At 45.3% G+C, this 15,997-nt stretch overlaps 12 non-coding genes across 12 annotated transcripts; all 12 read left to right on the forward strand.

Annotated features, from left to right (window-relative positions):
* The first annotated feature begins 300 nt into the window (after positions 1–300).
* LOC141245340 (U2 spliceosomal RNA) lies at positions 301–491 on the forward strand. Its single transcript, XR_012309170.1, has one exon. It is a non-coding gene; the product is annotated as a U2 spliceosomal RNA (small nuclear RNA).
* Positions 492–1,612: 1,121 nt separating this feature from the next.
* Positions 1,613–1,803, forward strand: LOC141245320 (U2 spliceosomal RNA). Its single transcript, XR_012309151.1, has one exon. It is a non-coding gene; the product is annotated as a U2 spliceosomal RNA (small nuclear RNA).
* Positions 1,804–2,926: 1,123 nt separating this feature from the next.
* Positions 2,927–3,117, forward strand: LOC141245321 (U2 spliceosomal RNA). Its single transcript, XR_012309152.1, has one exon. It is a non-coding gene; the product is annotated as a U2 spliceosomal RNA (small nuclear RNA).
* Positions 3,118–4,237: 1,120 nt separating this feature from the next.
* Positions 4,238–4,428, forward strand: LOC141245379 (U2 spliceosomal RNA). Its single transcript, XR_012309207.1, has one exon. It is a non-coding gene; the product is annotated as a U2 spliceosomal RNA (small nuclear RNA).
* A 1,121-nt stretch (positions 4,429–5,549) lies between these two features.
* Positions 5,550–5,740, forward strand: LOC141245338 (U2 spliceosomal RNA). Its single transcript, XR_012309168.1, has one exon. It is a non-coding gene; the product is annotated as a U2 spliceosomal RNA (small nuclear RNA).
* A 1,120-nt stretch (positions 5,741–6,860) lies between these two features.
* On the forward strand, positions 6,861–7,051 carry LOC141245381 (U2 spliceosomal RNA). The gene has a single exon (XR_012309208.1). It is a non-coding gene; the product is annotated as a U2 spliceosomal RNA (small nuclear RNA).
* A 1,122-nt stretch (positions 7,052–8,173) lies between these two features.
* LOC141245314 (U2 spliceosomal RNA) lies at positions 8,174–8,364 on the forward strand. The gene has a single exon (XR_012309146.1). It is a non-coding gene; the product is annotated as a U2 spliceosomal RNA (small nuclear RNA).
* Positions 8,365–9,480: 1,116 nt separating this feature from the next.
* LOC141245382 (U2 spliceosomal RNA) lies at positions 9,481–9,671 on the forward strand. Its single transcript, XR_012309209.1, has one exon. It is a non-coding gene; the product is annotated as a U2 spliceosomal RNA (small nuclear RNA).
* Positions 9,672–10,792: 1,121 nt separating this feature from the next.
* LOC141245383 (U2 spliceosomal RNA) lies at positions 10,793–10,983 on the forward strand. Its single transcript, XR_012309210.1, has one exon. It is a non-coding gene; the product is annotated as a U2 spliceosomal RNA (small nuclear RNA).
* A 1,124-nt stretch (positions 10,984–12,107) lies between these two features.
* LOC141245384 (U2 spliceosomal RNA) lies at positions 12,108–12,298 on the forward strand. The gene has a single exon (XR_012309211.1). It is a non-coding gene; the product is annotated as a U2 spliceosomal RNA (small nuclear RNA).
* A 1,120-nt stretch (positions 12,299–13,418) lies between these two features.
* On the forward strand, positions 13,419–13,609 carry LOC141245385 (U2 spliceosomal RNA). Its single transcript, XR_012309212.1, has one exon. It is a non-coding gene; the product is annotated as a U2 spliceosomal RNA (small nuclear RNA).
* Positions 13,610–14,724: 1,115 nt separating this feature from the next.
* On the forward strand, positions 14,725–14,915 carry LOC141245387 (U2 spliceosomal RNA). The gene has a single exon (XR_012309214.1). It is a non-coding gene; the product is annotated as a U2 spliceosomal RNA (small nuclear RNA).
* The last annotated feature ends 1,082 nt before the right edge of the window (positions 14,916–15,997 follow it).

Here is a 15,997-nt window from a genome sequence, read left to right on the forward strand (position 1 = left end):
CCTGCTAAGGGTAGACAGCTGCTCGTTCCACCCCCCCCCCGCCTTAATTGGTTCTCCTCCCTTCCAACGGTGTTGAGGCGGGTGGGAACAGCCGGGGGTTGAGGGTACTGTGCTAAAAGAGGTGGAGTTATGCAGATCTAAAACGCGTGGATTGCAGCAGCAGCAAGCCGAAAAGTGCAGGCATGTGAGGGATCTAGAGGTTGACAGCATGTCTTCTTAACGGGAGTCCAGGTGGCCATCTCCACAAATGGACTTTTCAGAATCCTTGGGTGGCACCGTAGTCGGAAACCAATTCTGGTTATCGCTTCTCGGCCTTTTGGCTAAGATCAAGTTTAGTATCTGTTCTTATCAGTTTAATATCTGATACGTCCCCTATCTGGGGACCATATATTAAATGGATTTTTAGAACAGGGAGATGGAAAAAGAGCTTGCTCTGTCCACTCCACGCATTGACCTGGTATTGCAGTATCTCCAAGACCGGTGCACCCCTTCTTTAATGCAGTTTCTAAAATCAGAAAGAATTGAATTGAATGCTTTTTGTTCATTTTGCTTGTTTGTCGGATTTTGGGATGGACTCTTTGGCTTTGCTTTTCTTCTCCTCATTGGATTTTTCATGTTAAAAGTTGCAGAAGCCAGATGACAAGCTCATTTTGGTTCAACTTCAGCAACTGTGCATTGCATTGCCATGTAATGTAATGTAATGCAATGCTATCTATCTAGCTCTCCCTCTATACTTCCTTTTGGATAAACAGACATATTAGGCAAGCATTTTGGAGCTTTCACCTAAATAACTACAGGTGGTGAGATAAGCTGCACAATATTATTGACCTTTCAGTATATTGTTGCACACACACCATCTATTTAGCAAATGCCCTTGTTATCAACAGCAGCCTTTTAAACTCACCTGAGCTAACAGGTATGTGAGCTGGTTACTCTGCTGCGCTTAAAATTTCTTTTTTGGTTTGCTACAATGCCTTTTCTGAAACGTTGTCTCCCTCTGCTGGAACACTGACTTCTTTCATTTAATGCCTGCAGACTATAAAAGAGAAACCAACCCAAAAAGTTTGGTTGATTAGTCTGTGGCATTCTTTTAAACTGTTGCTTATGGCGGTCTCTGTGAGCTTCTCAGTGACATTCAGCCATCCAGGTATCCCGCCTGCAGTAGACGGAATGTGGCAATGGAACGCTGGCTGCGCGTGTCATAATAGGCTCTGAGCCTTTATATACCTGCGCACAGCAGCAGCCACCTTCAGTCTGCTGCTGGACAGCCAGCAGCATCAGCAGCAGGAGAGGTAATTAATCAGCAACCCTCCTGCTAAGGGTAGACAGCTGCTCGTTCCACCCCCCCCCCCGCCTTAATTGGTTCTCCTCCCTTCCAACGGTGTTGAGGCGGGTGGGAACAGCCGGGGGTTGAGGGTACTGTGCTAAAAGAGGTGGAGTTATGCAGATCTAAAACGCGTGGATTGCAGCAGCAGCAAGCCGAAAAGTGCAGGCATGTGAGGGATCTAGAGGTTGACAGCATGTCTTCTTAACGGGAGTCCAGGTGGCCATCTCCACAAATGGACTTTTCAGAATCCTTGGGTGGCACCGTAGTCGGAAACCAATTCTGGTTATCGCTTCTCTGCCTTTTGGCTAAGATCAAGTGTAGTATCTGTTCTTATCAGTTTAATATCTGATACGTCCCCTATCTGGGGACCATATATTAAATGGATTTTTAGAACAGGGAGCTGGAAAAAGAGCTTGCTCTGTCCACTCCACGCATTGACCTGGTATTGCAGTATCTCCAGGACCGGTGCACCCCTTCTTTAATGCAGTTTCTAAAATCAGAAAGAATTGAATTCAATGCTTTTTGTTCATTTTGCTTGTTTGTCGGATTTTGGGATGGACTCTTTGGCTTTGCTTTTCTTCTGCTCATTGGATTTTTCATGTTAAAAGTTGCAGAAGCCAGATGACAAGCTCATTTTGGTTCAAATTCAGCAACTGTGCATTGCATTGCCATGTAATGTAATGTAATGCAATGCTATCTATCTAGCTCTCCCTCTATACTTCCTTTTGGATAAACAGACATATTAGGCAAGCATTTTGGAGCTTTCACCTAAATAACTACAGGTGGTGAGATAAGCTGCACAATATAATTGACCTTTCAGTATATTGTTGCACACACACCATCTATTTAGCAAATGCCCTTGTTATCAACAGCAGCCTTTTAAACTCACCTGAGCTAACAGGTATGTGAGCTGGTTACTCTGCTGCGCTTAAAATTTCTTTTTTGGTTTGCTACAATGCCTTTTCTGAAACGTTGTTTCCCTCTGCTGGAACACTGACTTCTTTCATTTAATGCCTGCAGACTATAAAAGAGAAACCAACCCAAAAAGTTTGGTTGATTAGTCTGTGGCATTCTTTTAAACTGTTGCTTATGGCGGTCTCTGTGAGCTTCTCAGTGACATTCAGCCATCCAGGTATCCCGCCTGCAGTAGACGGAATGTGGCAATGGAACGCTGGCTGCGCGTGTCATAATAGGCTCTGAGCCTTTATATACCTGCGCACAGCAGCAGCCACCTTCAGTCTGCTGATGGACAGCCAGCAGCAGCAGCAGCAGGAGAGGTAATTAATCAGCAACCCTCCTGCTAAGGGTAGACAGCTGCTCGTTCCACCCCCCCCCCCCCGCCTTAATTGGTTCTCCTCCCTTCCAACGGTGTTGAGGCGGGTGGGAACAGCCGGGGGTTGAGGGTACTGTGCTAAAAGAGGTGGAGTTATGCAGATCTAAAACGCTTGGATTGCAGCAGCAGCAAGCCGAAAAGTGCAGGCATGTGAGGGATCTAGAGGTTGACAGCATGTCTTCTTAACGGGAGTCCAGGTGGCCATCTCCACAAATGGACTTTTCAGAATCCTTGGGTGGCACCGTAGTCGGAAACCAATTCTGGTTATCGCTTCTCTGCCTTTTGGCTAAGATCAAGTGTAGTATCTGTTCTTATCAGTTTAATATCTGATACGTCCCCTATCTGGGGACCATATATTAAATGGATTTTTAGAACAGGGAGCTGGAAAAAGAGCTTGCTCTGTCCACTCCACGCATTGACCTGGTATTGCAGTATCTCCAGGACCGGTGCACCCCTTCTTTAATGCAGTTTCTAAAATCAGAAAGAATTGAATTCAATGCTTTTTGTTCATTTTGCTTGTTTGTCGGATTTTGGGATGGACTCTTTGGCTTTGCTTTTCTTCTCCTCATTGGATTTTTCATGTTAAAAGTTGCAGAAGCCAGATGACAAGCTCATTTTGGTTCAAATTCAGCAACTGTGCATTGCATTGCCATGTAATGTAATGTAATGCAATGCTATCTATCTAGCTCTCCCTCTATACTTCCTTTTGGATAAACAGACATATTAGGCAAGCATTTTGGAGCTTTCACCTAAATAACTACAGGTGGTGAGATAAGCTGCACAATATAATTGACCTTTCAGTATATTGTTGCACACACACCATCTATTTAGCAAATGCCCTTGTTATCAACAGCAGCCTTTTAAACTCACCTGAGCTAACAGGTATGTGAGCTGGTTACTCTGCTGCGCTTAAAACTTCTTTTTTGGTTTGCTACAATGCCTTTTCTGAAACGTTGTCTCCCTCTGCTGGAACACTGACTTCTTTCATTTAATGCCTGCAGACTATAAAAGAGAAACCAACCCAAAAAGTTTGGTTGATTAGTCTGTGGCATTCTTTTAAACTGTTGCTTATGGCGGTCTCTGTGAGCTTCTCAGTGACATTCAGCCATCCAGGTATCCCGCCTGCAGTAGACGGAATGTGGCAATGGAACGCTGGATGCGCGTGTCATAATAGGCTCTGAGCCTTTATATACCTGCGCACAGCAGCAGCCACCTTCAGTCTGCTGCTGGACAGCCAGCAGCAGCAGCAGCAGGAGAGGTAATTAATCAGCAACCCTCCTGCTAAGGGTAGACAGCTGCTCGTTCCACCCCCCCCCCGCCTTAATTGGTTCTCCTCCCTTCCAACGGTGTTGAGGCGGGTGGGAACAGCCGGGGGTTGAGGGTACTGTGCTAAAAGAGGTGGAGTTATGCAGATCTAAAACGCGTGGATTGCAGCAGCAGCAAGCCGAAAAGTGCAGGCATGTGAGGGATCTAGAGGTTGACAGCATGTCTTCTTAACAGGAGTCCAGGTGGCCATCTCCACAAATGGACTTTTCAGAATCCTTGGGTGGCACCGTAGTCGGAAACCAATTCTGGTTATCGCTTCTCGGCCTTTTGGCTAAGATCAAGTGTAGTATCTGTTCTTATCAGTTTAATATCTGATACGTCCCCTATCTGGGGACCATATATTAAATGGATTTTTAGAACAGGGAGATGGAAAAAGAGCTTGCTCTGTCCACTCCACGCATTGACCTGGTATTGCAGTATCTCCAGGACCGGTGCACCCCTTCTTTAATGCAGTTTCTAAAATCAGAAAGAATTGAATTCAATGCTTTTTGTTCATTTTGCTTGTTTGTCGGATTTTGGGATGGACTCTTTGGCTTTGCTTTTCTTCTCCTCATTGGATTTTTCATGTTAAAAGTTGCAGAAGCCAGATGACAAGCTCATTTTGGTTCAACTTCAGCAACTGTGCATTGCATTGCCATGTAATGTAATGTAATGCAATGCTATCTATCTAGCTCTCCCTCTATACTTCCTTTTGGATAAACAGACATATTAGGCAAGCATTTTGGAGCTTTCACCTAAATAACTACAGGTGGTGAGATAAGCTGCACAATATAATTGACCTTTCAGTATATTGTTGCACATACACCATCTATTTAGCAAATGCCCTTGTTATCAACAGCAGCCTTTTAAACTCACCTGAGCTAACAGGTATGTGAGCTGGTTACTCTGCTGCGCTTAAAATTTCTTTTTTGGTTTGCTACAATGCCTTTTCTGAAACGTTGTCTCCCTCTGCTGGAACACTGACTTCTTTAATTTAATGCCTGCAGACTATAAAAGAGAAACCAACCCAAAAAGTTTGGTTGATTAGTCTGTGGCATTCTTTTAAACTGTTGCTTATGGCGGTCTCTGTGAGCTTCTCAGTGACATTCAGCCATCCAGGTATCCCGCCTGCAGTAGACGGAATGTGGCAATGGAACGCTGGCTGCGCGTGTCATAATAGGCTCTGAGCCTTTGTATACCTGCGCACAGCAGCAGCCACCTTCAGTCTGCTGCTGGACAGCCAGCAGCAGCAGCAGCAGGAGAGGTAATTAATCAGCAACCCTCCTGCTAAGGGTAGACAGCTGCTCGTTCCACCCCCCCCCCCGCCTTAATTGGTTCTCCTCCCTTCCAACGGTGTTGAGGCGGGTGGGAACAGCCGGGGGTTGAGGGTACTGTGCTAAAAGAGGTGGAGTTATGCAGATCTAAAACGCGTGGATTGCAGCAGCAGCAAGCCGAAAAGTGCAGGCATGTGAGGGATCTAGAGGTTGACAGCATGTCTTCTTAACGGGAGTCCAGGTGGCCATCTCCACAAATGGACTTTTCAGAATCCTTGGGTGGCACCGTAGTCGGAAACCAATTCTGGTTATCGCTTCTCGGCCTTTTGGCTAAGATCAAGTGTAGTATCTGTTCTTATCAGTTTAATATCTGATACGTCCCCTATGTGGGGACCATATATTAAATGGATTTTTAGAACAGTGAGATGGAAAAAGAGCTTGCTCTGTCCACTCCACGCATTGACCTGGTATTGCAGTATCTCCAGGACCGGTGCACCCCTTCTTTAATGCAGTTTCTAAAATCAGAAAGAATTGAATTCAATGCTTTTTGTTCATTTTGCTTGTTTGTCGGATTTTGGGATGGACTCTTTGGCTTTGCTTTTCTTCTCCTCATTGGATTTTTCATGTTAAAAGTTGCAGAAGCCAGATGACAAGCTCATTTTGTTTCAACTTCAGCAACTGTGCATTGCATTGCCATGTAATGTAATGTAATGCAATGCTATCTATCTAGCTCTCCCTCTATACTTCCTTTTGGATAAACAGACATATTAGGCAAGCATTTTGGAGCTTTCACCTAAATAACTACAGGTGGTGAGATAAGCTGCACAATATAATTGACCTTTCAGTATATTGTTGCACACACACCATCTATTTAGCAAATGCCCATGTTATCAACAGCAGCCTTTTAAACTCACCTGAGCTAACAGGTATGTGAGCTGGTTACTCTGCTGCGCTTAAAATTTCTTTTTTGGTTTGCTACAATGCCTTTTCTGAAACGTTGTCTCCCTCTGCTGGAACACTGACTTCTTTCATTTAATGCCTGCAGACTATAAAAGAGAAACCAACCCAAAAAGTTTGGTTGATTAGTCTGTGGCATTCTTTTAAACTGTTGCTTATGGCGGTCTCTGTGAGCTTCTCAGTGACATTCAGCCATCCAGGTATCCCGCCTGCAGTAGACGGAATGTGACAATGGAACGCTGGCTGCGCGTGTCATAATAGGCTCTGAGCCTTTATATACCTGCGCACAGCAGCAGCCACCTTCAGTCTGCTGCTGGACAGCCAGCAGCAGCAGCAGCAGGAGAGGTAATTAATCAGCAACCCTCCTGCTAAGGGTAGACAGCTGCTCGTTCCACGCCCCCCCCGCCTTAATTGGTTCTCCTCCCTTCCAACGGTGTTGAGGCGGGTGGGAACAGCCGGGGGTTGAGGGTACTGTGCTAAAAGAGGTGGAGTTATGCAGATCTAAAACGCGTGGATTGCAGCAGCAGCAAGCCGAAAAGTGCAGGCATGTGAGGGATCTAGAGGTTGACAGCATGTCTTCTTAACGGGAGTCCAGGTGGCCATCTCCACAAATGGACTTTTCAGAATCCTTGGGTGGCACCGTAGTCGGAAACCAATTCTGGTTATCGCTTCTCGGCCTTTTGGCTAAGATCAAGTGTAGTATCTGTTCTTATCAGTTTAATATCTGATACGTCCCCTATCTGGGGACCATATATTAAATGGATTTTTAGAACAGGGAGATGGAAAAAGAGCTTGCTCTGTCCACTCCACGCATTGACCTGGTATTGCAGTATCTCCAGGACCGGTGCACCCCTTCTTTAATGCAGTTTCTAAAATCAGAAAGAATTGAATTCAATGCTTTTTGTTCATTTTGCTTGTTTGTCGGATTTTGGGCTGGACTCTTTGGCTTTGCTTTTCTTCTCCTCATTGGATTTTTCATGTTAAAAGTTGCAGAAGCCAGATGACAAGCTCATTTTGGTTCAACTTCAGCAACTGTGCATTGCATTGCCATGTAATGTAATGTAATGCAATGCTATCTATCTAGCTCTCCCTCTATACTTCCTTTTGGATAAACAGACATATTAGGCAAGCATTTTGGAGCTTTCACCTAAATAACTACAGGTGGTGAGATAAGCTGCACAATATAATTGACCTTTCAGTATATTGTTGCACACACACCATCTATTTAGCAAATGCCCTTGTTATCAACAGCAGCCTTTTAAACTCACCTGAGCTAACAGGTATGTGAGCTGGTTACTCTGCTGCGCTTAAAATTTCTTTTTTGGTTTGCTACAATGCCTTTTCTGAAACGTTGTCTCCCTCTGCTGGAACACTGACTTCTTTCATTTAATGCCTGCAGACTATAAAAGAGAAACCAACCCAAAAAGTTTGGTTGATTAGTCTGTGGCATTCTTTTAAACTGTTGCTTATGGCGGTCTCTGTGAGCTTCTCAGTGACATTCAGCCATCCAGGTATCCCGCCTGCAGTAGACGGAATGTGGCAATGGAACGCTGGCTGCGCGTGTCATAATAGGCTCTGAGCCTTTATATACCTGCGCACAGCAGCAGCCACCTTCAGTCTGCTGCTGGACAGCCAGCAGCAGCAGCAGCAGGAGAGGTAATTAATCAGCAACCCTCCTGCTAAGGGTAGACAGCTGCTCGTTCCACCCCCCCCCCCCGCCTTAATTGGTTCTCCTCCCTTCCAACGGTGTTGAGGCGGGTGGGAACAGCCGGGGGTTGAGGGTACTGTGCTAAAAGAGGTGGAGTTATGCAGATCTAAAACGCGTGGATTGCAGCAGCAGCAAGCCGAAAAGTGCAGGCATGTGAGGGATCTAGAGGTTGACAGCATGTCTTCTTAACGGGAGTCCAGGTGGCCATCTCCACAAATGGACTTTTCAGAATCCTTGGGTGGCACCGTAGTCGGAAACCAATTCTGGTTATCGCTTCTCTGCCTTTTGGCTAAGATCAAGTGTAGTATCTGTTCTTATCAGTTTAATATCTGATACGTCCCCTATCTGGGGACCATATATTAAATGGATTTTTAGAACAGGGAGATGGAAAAAGAGCTTGCTCTGTCCACTCCACGCATTGACCTGGTATTGCAGTATCTCCAGGACCGGTGCACCCCTTCTTTAATGCAGTTTCTAAAATCAGAAAGAATTGAATTCAATGCTTTTTGTTCATTTTGCTTGTTTGTCGGATTTTGGGATGGACTCTTTGGCTTTGCTTTTCTTCTCCTCATTGGATTTTTCATGTTAAAAGTTGCAGAAGCCAGATGACAAGCTCATTTTGGTTCAACTTCAGCAACTGTGCATTGCATTGCCATGTAATGTAATGTAATGCAATGCTATCTATCTAGCTCTCCCTCTATACTTCCTTTTGGATAAACAGACATATTAGGCAAGCATTTTGGAGCTTTCACCTAAATAACTACAGGTGGTGAGATAAGCTGCACAATATAATTGACCTTTCAGTATATTGTTGCACACACACCATCTATTTAGCAAATGCCCTTGTTATCAACAGCAGCCTTTTAAACTCACCTGAGCTAACAGGTATGTGAGCTGGTTACTCTGCTGCGCTTAAAATTTCTTTTTTGGTTTGCTACAATGCCTTTTCTGAAACGTTGTCTCCCTCTGCTGGAACACTGACTTCTTTCATTTAATGCCTGCAGACTATAAAAGAGAAACCAACCCAAAAAGTTTGGTTGATTAGTCTGTGGCATTCTTTTAAACTGTTGCTTATGGCGGTCTCTGTGAGCTTCTCAGTGACATTCAGCCATCCAGGTATCCCGCTTGCAGTAGACGGAATGTGGCAATGGAACGCTGGCTGCGCGTGTCATAATAGGCTCTGAGCCTTTATATACCTGCGCACAGCAGCAGCCACCTTCAGTCTGCTGCTGGACAGCCAGCAGCAGCAGGAGAGGTAATTAATCAGCAACCCTCCTGCTAAGGGTAGACAGCTGCTCGTAACACCCCCCCCCCCCGCCTTAATTGGTTCTCCTCCCTTCCAACGGTGTTGAGGCGGGTGGGAACAGCCGGGGGTTGAGGGTACTGTGCTAAAAGAGGTGGAGTTATGCAGATCTAAAACGCGTGGATTGCAGCAGCAGCAAGCCGAAAAGTGCAGGCATGTGAGGGATCTAGAGGTTGACAGCATGTCTTCTTAACGGGAGTCCAGGTGGCCATCTCCACAAATGGACTTTTCAGAATCCTTGGGTGGCACCGTAGTCGGAAACCAATTCTGGTTATCGCTTCTCGGCCTTTTGGCTAAGATCAAGTGTAGTATCTGTTCTTATCAGTTTAATATCTGATACGTCCCCTATCTGGGGACCATATATTAAATGGATTTTTAGAACAGGGAGATGGAAAAAGAGCTTGCTCTGTCCACTCCACGCATTGACCTGGTATTGCAGTATCTCCAGGACCGGTGCACCCCTTCTTTAATGCAGTTTCTAAAATCAGAAAGAATTGAATTCAATGCTTTTTGTTCATTTTGCTTGTTTGTCGGATTTTGGGATGGACTCTTTGGCTTTGCTTTTCTTCTCCTCATTGGATTTTTCATGTTAAAAGTTGCAGAAGCCAGATGACAAGCTCATTTTGGTTCAACTTCAGCAACTGTGCATTGCATTGCCATGTAATGTAATGCAATGCTATCTATCTAGCTCTCCCTCTATACTTCCTTTTGGATAAACAGACATATTAGGCAAGCATTTTGGAGCTTTCACCTAAATAACTACAGGTGGTGAGATAAGCTGCACAATATAATTGACCTTTCAGTATATTGTTGCACACACACCATCTATTTAGCAAATGCCCTTGTTATCAACAGCAGCCTTTTAAACTCACCTGAGCTAACAGGTATGTGAGCTGGTTACTCTGCTGCGCTTAAAATTTCTTTTTTGGTTTGCTACAATGCCTTTTCTGAAACGTTGTCTCCCTCTGCTGGAACACTGACTTCTTTCATTTAATGCCTGCAGACTATAAAAGAGAAACCAACCCAAAAAGTTTGGTTGATTAGTCTGTGGCATTCTTTTAAACTGTTGCTTATGGCGGTCTCTGTGAGCTTCTCAGTGACATTCAGCCATCCAGGTATCCCGCCTGCAGTAGACGGAATGTGGCAATGGAACGCTGGCTGCGCGTGTCATAATAGGCTCTGAGCCTTTATATACCTGCGCACAGCAGCAGCCACCTTCAGTCTGCTGCTGGACAGCCAGCAGCAGCAGCAGCAGGAGAGGTAATTAATCAGCAACCCTCCTGCTAAGGGTAGACAGCTGCTCGTTCCACCCCCCCCCCCCCCCCGCCTTAATTGGTTCTCCTCCCTTCCAACGGTGTTGAGGCGGGTGGGAACAGCCGGGGGTTGAGGGTACTGTGCTAAAAGAGGTGGAGTTATGCAGATCTAAAACGCGTGGATTGCAGCAGCAGCAAGCCGAAAAGTGCAGGCATGTGAGGGATCTAGAGGTTGACAGCATGTCTTCTTAACGGGAGTCCAGGTGGCCATCTCCACAAATGGACTTTTCAGAATCCTTGGGTGGCACCGTAGTCGGAAACCAATTCTGGTTATCGCTTCTCGGCCTTTTGGCTAAGATCAAGTGTAGTATCTGTTCTTATCAGTTTAATATCTGATACGTCCCCTATCTGGGGACCATATATTAAATGGATTTTTAGAACAGGGAGATGGAAAAAGAGCTTGCTCTGTCCACTCCACGCATTGACCTGGTATTGCAGTATCTCCAGGACCGGTGCACCCCTTCTTTAATGCAGTTTCTAAAATCAGAAAGAATTGAATTCAATGCTTTTTGTTCATTTTGCTTGTTTGTCGGATTTTGGGATGGACTCTTTGGCTTTGCTTTTCTTCTCCTCATTGGATTTTTCATGTTAAAAGTTGCAGAAGCCAGATGACAAGCTCATTTTGGTTCAACTTCAGCAACTGTGCATTGCATTGCCATGTAATGTAATGTAATGCAATGCTATCTATCTAGCTCTCCCTCTATACTTCCTTTTGGATAAACAGACATATTAGGCAAGCATTTTGGAGCTTTCACCTAAATAACTACAGGTGGTGAGATAAGCTGCACAATATAATTGACCTTTCAGTATATTGTTGCACACACACCATCTATTTAGCAAATGCCCTTGTTATCAACAGCAGCCTTTTAAACTCACCTGAGCTAACAGGTATGTGAGCTGGTTACTCTGCTGCGCTTAAAATTTCTTTTTTGGTTTGCTACAATGCCTTTTCTGAAACGTTGTCTCCCTCTGCTGGAACACTGACTTCTTTCATTTAATGCCTGCAGACTATAAAAGAGAAACCAACCCAAAAAGTTTGGTTGATTAGTCTGTGGCATTCTTTTAAACTGTTGCTTATGGCGGTCTCTGTGAGCTTCTCAGTGACATTCAGCCATCCAGGTATCCCGCCTGCAGTAGACGGAATGTGGCAATGGAACGCTGGCTGCGCGTGTCATAATAGGCTCTGAGCCTTTATATACCTGCGCACAGCAGCAGCCACCTTCAGTCTGCTGCTGGACAGCCAGCAGCAGCAGCAGCAGGAGAGGTAATTAATCAGCAACCCTCCTGCTAAGGGTAGACAGCTGCTCGTTCCACCCCCCCCCCCCCCGCCTTAATTGGTTCTCCTCCCTTCCAACGGTGTTGAGGCGGGTGGGAACAGCCGGGGGTTGAGGGTACTGTGCTAAAAGAGGTGGAGTTATGCAGATCTAAAACGCGTGGATTGCAGCAGCAGCAAGCCGAAAAGTGCAGGCATGTGAGGGATCTAGAGGTTGACAGCATGTCTTCTTAACGGGAGTCCAGGTGGCCATCTCCACAAATGGACTTTTCAGAATCCTTGGGTGGCACCGTAGTCGGAAACCAATTCTGGTTATCGCTTCTCGGCCTTTTGGCTAAGATCAAGTGTAGTATCTGTTCTTATCAGTTTAATATCTGATACGTCCCCTATCTGGGGACCATATATTAAATGGATTTTTAGAACAGGGAGATGGAAAAAGAGCTTGCTCTGTCCACTCCACGCATTGACCTGGTATTGCAGTATCTCCAGGACCGGTGCACCCCTTCTTTAATGCAGTTTCTAAAATCAGAAAGAATTGAATTCAATGCTTTTTGTTCATTTTGCTTGTTTGTCGGATTTTGGGATGGACTCTTTGGCTTTGCTTTTCTTCTCCTCATTGGATTTTTCATGTTAAAAGTTGCAGAAGCCAGATGACAAGCTCATTTTGGTTCAACTTCAGCAACTGTGCATTGCATTGCCATGTAATGTAATGCAATGCTATCTATCTAGCTCTCCCTCTATACTTCCTTTTGGATAAACAGACATATTAGGCAAGCATTTTGGAGCTTTCACCTAAATAACTACAGGTGGTGAGATAAGCTGCACAATATAATTGACCTTTCAGTATATTGTTGCACACACACCATCTATTTAGCAAATGCCCTTGTTATCAACAGCAGCCTTTTAAACTCACCTGAGCTAACAGGTATGTGAGCTGGTTACTCTGCTGCGCTTAAAATTTCTTTTTTGGTTTGCTACAATGCCTTTTCTGAAACGTTGTCTCCCTCTGCTGGAACACTGACTTCTTTCATTTAATGCCTGCAGACTATAAAAGAGAAACCAACCCAAAAAGTTTGGTTGATTAGTCTGTGGCATTCTTTTAAACTGTTGCTTATGGCGGTCTCTGTGAGCTTCTCAGTGACATTCAGCCATCCAGGTATCCCGCCTGCAGTAGACGGAATGTGGCAATGGAACGCTGGCTGCGCGTGTCATAATAGGCTCTGAGCCTTTATATACCTGCGCACAGCAGCAGCCACCTTCAGTCTGCTGCTGGAAAGCCAGCAGCAGCAGCAGCAGGAGAGGTAATTAATCAGCAACCCTCCTGCTAAGGGTAGACAGCTGCTCGTTCCACCCCCCCCCCCCCCCGCCTTAATTGGTTCTCCTCCCTTCCAACGGTGTTGAGGCGGGTGGGAACAGCCGGGGGTTGAGGGTACTGTGCTAAAAGAGGTGGAGTTATGCAGATCTAAAACGCGTGGATTGCAGCAGCAGCAAGCCGAAAAGTGCAGGCATGTGAGGGATCTAGAGGTTGACAGCATGTCTTCTTAACGGGAGTCCAGGTGGCCATCTCCACAAATGGACTTTTCAGAATCCTTGGGTGGCACCGTAGTCGGAAACCAATTCTGGTTATCGCTTCTCGGCCTTTTGGCTAAGATCAAGTGTAGTATCTGTTCTTATCAGTTTAATATCTGATACGTCCCCTATCTGGGGACCATATATTAAATGGATTTTTAGAACAGGGAGATGGAAAAAGAGCTTGCTCTGTCCACTCCACGCATTGACCTGGTATTGCAGTATCTCCAGGACCGGTGCACCCCTTCTTTAATGCAGTTTCTAAAATCAGAAAGAATTGAATTCAATGCTTTTTGTTCATTTTGCTTGTTTGTCGGATTTTGGGATGGACTCTTTGGCTTTGCTTTTCTTCTCCTCATTGGATTTTTCATGTTAAAAGTTGCAGAAGCCAGATGACAAGCTCATTTTGGTTCAACTTCAGCAACTGTGCATTGCATTGCCATGTAATGTAATGCAATGCTATCTATCTAGCTCTCCCTCTATACTTCCTTTTGGATAAACAGACATATTAGGCAAGCATTTTGGAGCTTTCACCTAAATAACTACAGGTGGTGAGATAAGCTGCACAATATAATTGACCTTTCAGTATATTGTTGCACACACACCATCTATTTAGCAAATGCCCTTGTTATCAACAGCAGCCTTTTAAACTCACCTGAGCTAACAGGTATGTGAGCTGGTTACTCTGCTGCGCTTAAAATTTCTTTTTTGGTTTGCTACAATGCCTTTTCTGAAACGTTGTCTCCCTCTGCTGGAACACTGACTTCTTTCATTTAATGCCTGCAGACTATAAAAGAGAAACCAACCCAAAAAGTTTGGTTGATTAGTCTGTGGCATTCTTTTAAACTGTTGCTTATGGCGGTCTCTGTGAGCTTCTCAGTGACATTCAGCCATCCAGGTATCCCGCCTGCAGTAGACGGAATGTGGCAATGGAACGCTGGCTGCGCGTGTCATAATAGGCTCTGAGCCTTTATATACCTGCGCACAGCAGCAGCCACCTTCAGTCTGCTGCTGGACAGCCAGCAGCAGCAGCAGCAGGAGAGGTAATTAATCAGCAACCCTCCTGCTAAGGGTAGACAGCTGCTCGTTCCACCCCCCCCCCGCCTTAATTGGTTCTCCTCCCTTCCAACGGTGTTGAGGCGGGTGGGAACAGCCGGGGGTTGAGGGTACTGTGCTAAAAGAGGTGGAGTTATGCAGATCTAAAACGCGTGGATTGCAGCAGCAGCAAGCCGAAAAGTGCAGGCATGTGAGGGATCTAGAGGTTGACAGCATGTCTTCTTAACGGGAGTCCAGGTGGCCATCTCCACAAATGGACTTTTCAGAATCCTTGGGTGGCACCGTAGTCGGAAACCAATTCTGGTTATCGCTTCTCGGCCTTTTGGCTAAGATCAAGTGTAGTATCTGTTCTTATCAGTTTAATATCTGATACGTCCCCTATCTGGGGACCATATATTAAATGGATTTTTAGAACAGGGAGATGGAAAAAGAGCTTGCTCTGTCCACTCCACGCATTGACCTGGTATTGCAGTATCTCCAGGACCGGTGCACCCCTTCTTTAATGCAGTTTCTAAAATCAGAAAGAATTGAATTCAATGCTTTTTGTTCATTTTGCTTGTTTGTCGGATTTTGGGATGGACTCTTTGGCTTTGCTTTTCTTCTCCTCATTGGATTTTTCATGTTAAAAGTTGCAGAAGCCAGATGACAAGCTCATTTTGGTTCAACTTCAGCAACTGTGCATTGCATTGCCATGTAATGTAATGCAATGCTATCTATCTAGCTCTCCCTCTATACTTCCTTTTGGATAAACAGACATATTAGGCAAGCATTTTGGAGCTTTCACCTAAATAACTACAGGTGGTGAGATAAGCTGCACAATATAATTGACCTTTCAGTATATTGTTGCACACACACCATCTATTTAGCAAATGCCCTTGTTATCAACAGCAGCCTTTTAAACTCACCTGAGCTAACAGGTATGTGAGCTGGTTACTCTGCTGCGCTTAAAATTTCTTTTTTGGTTTGCTACAATGCCTTTTCTGAAACGTTGTCTCCCTCTGCTGGAACACTGACTTCTTTCATTTAATGCCTGCAGACTATAAAAGAGAAACCAACCCAAAAAGTTTGGTTGATTAGTCTGTGGCATTCTTTTAAACTGTTGCTTATGGCAGTCTCTGTGAGCTTCTCAGTGACATTCAGCCATCCAGGTATCCCGCCTGCAGTAGACGGAATGTGGCAATGGAACGCTGGCTGCGCGTGTCATAATAGGCTCTGAGCCTTTATATACCTGCGCACAGCAGCAGCCACCTTCAGTCTGCTGCTGGACAGCCAGCAGCAGCAGCAGCAGGAGAGGTAATTAATCAGCAACCCTCCTGCTAAGGGTAGACAGCTGCTCGTTCCACCCCCCCCCCCCCCCCGCCTTAATTGGTTCTCCTCCCTTCCAACGGTGTTGAGGCGGGTGGGAACAGCCGGGGGTTGAGGGTACTGTGCTAAAAGAGGTGGAGTTATGCAGATCTAAAACGCGTGGATTGCAGCAGCAGCAAGCCGAAAAGTGCAGGCATGTGAGGGATCTAGAGGTTGACAGCATGTCTTCTTAACGGGAGTCCAGGTGGCCATCTCCACAAATGGACTTTTCAGA

Source organism: Phyllobates terribilis, unplaced genomic scaffold (genome assembly GCF_046119375.1).
Source record: "Phyllobates terribilis strain yellow unplaced genomic scaffold, ASM4611937v1 Scaffold_1828__1_contigs__length_205237, whole genome shotgun sequence".
NCBI classification, from domain to species: Eukaryota; Metazoa; Chordata; class Amphibia; order Anura; family Dendrobatidae; genus Phyllobates; species Phyllobates terribilis.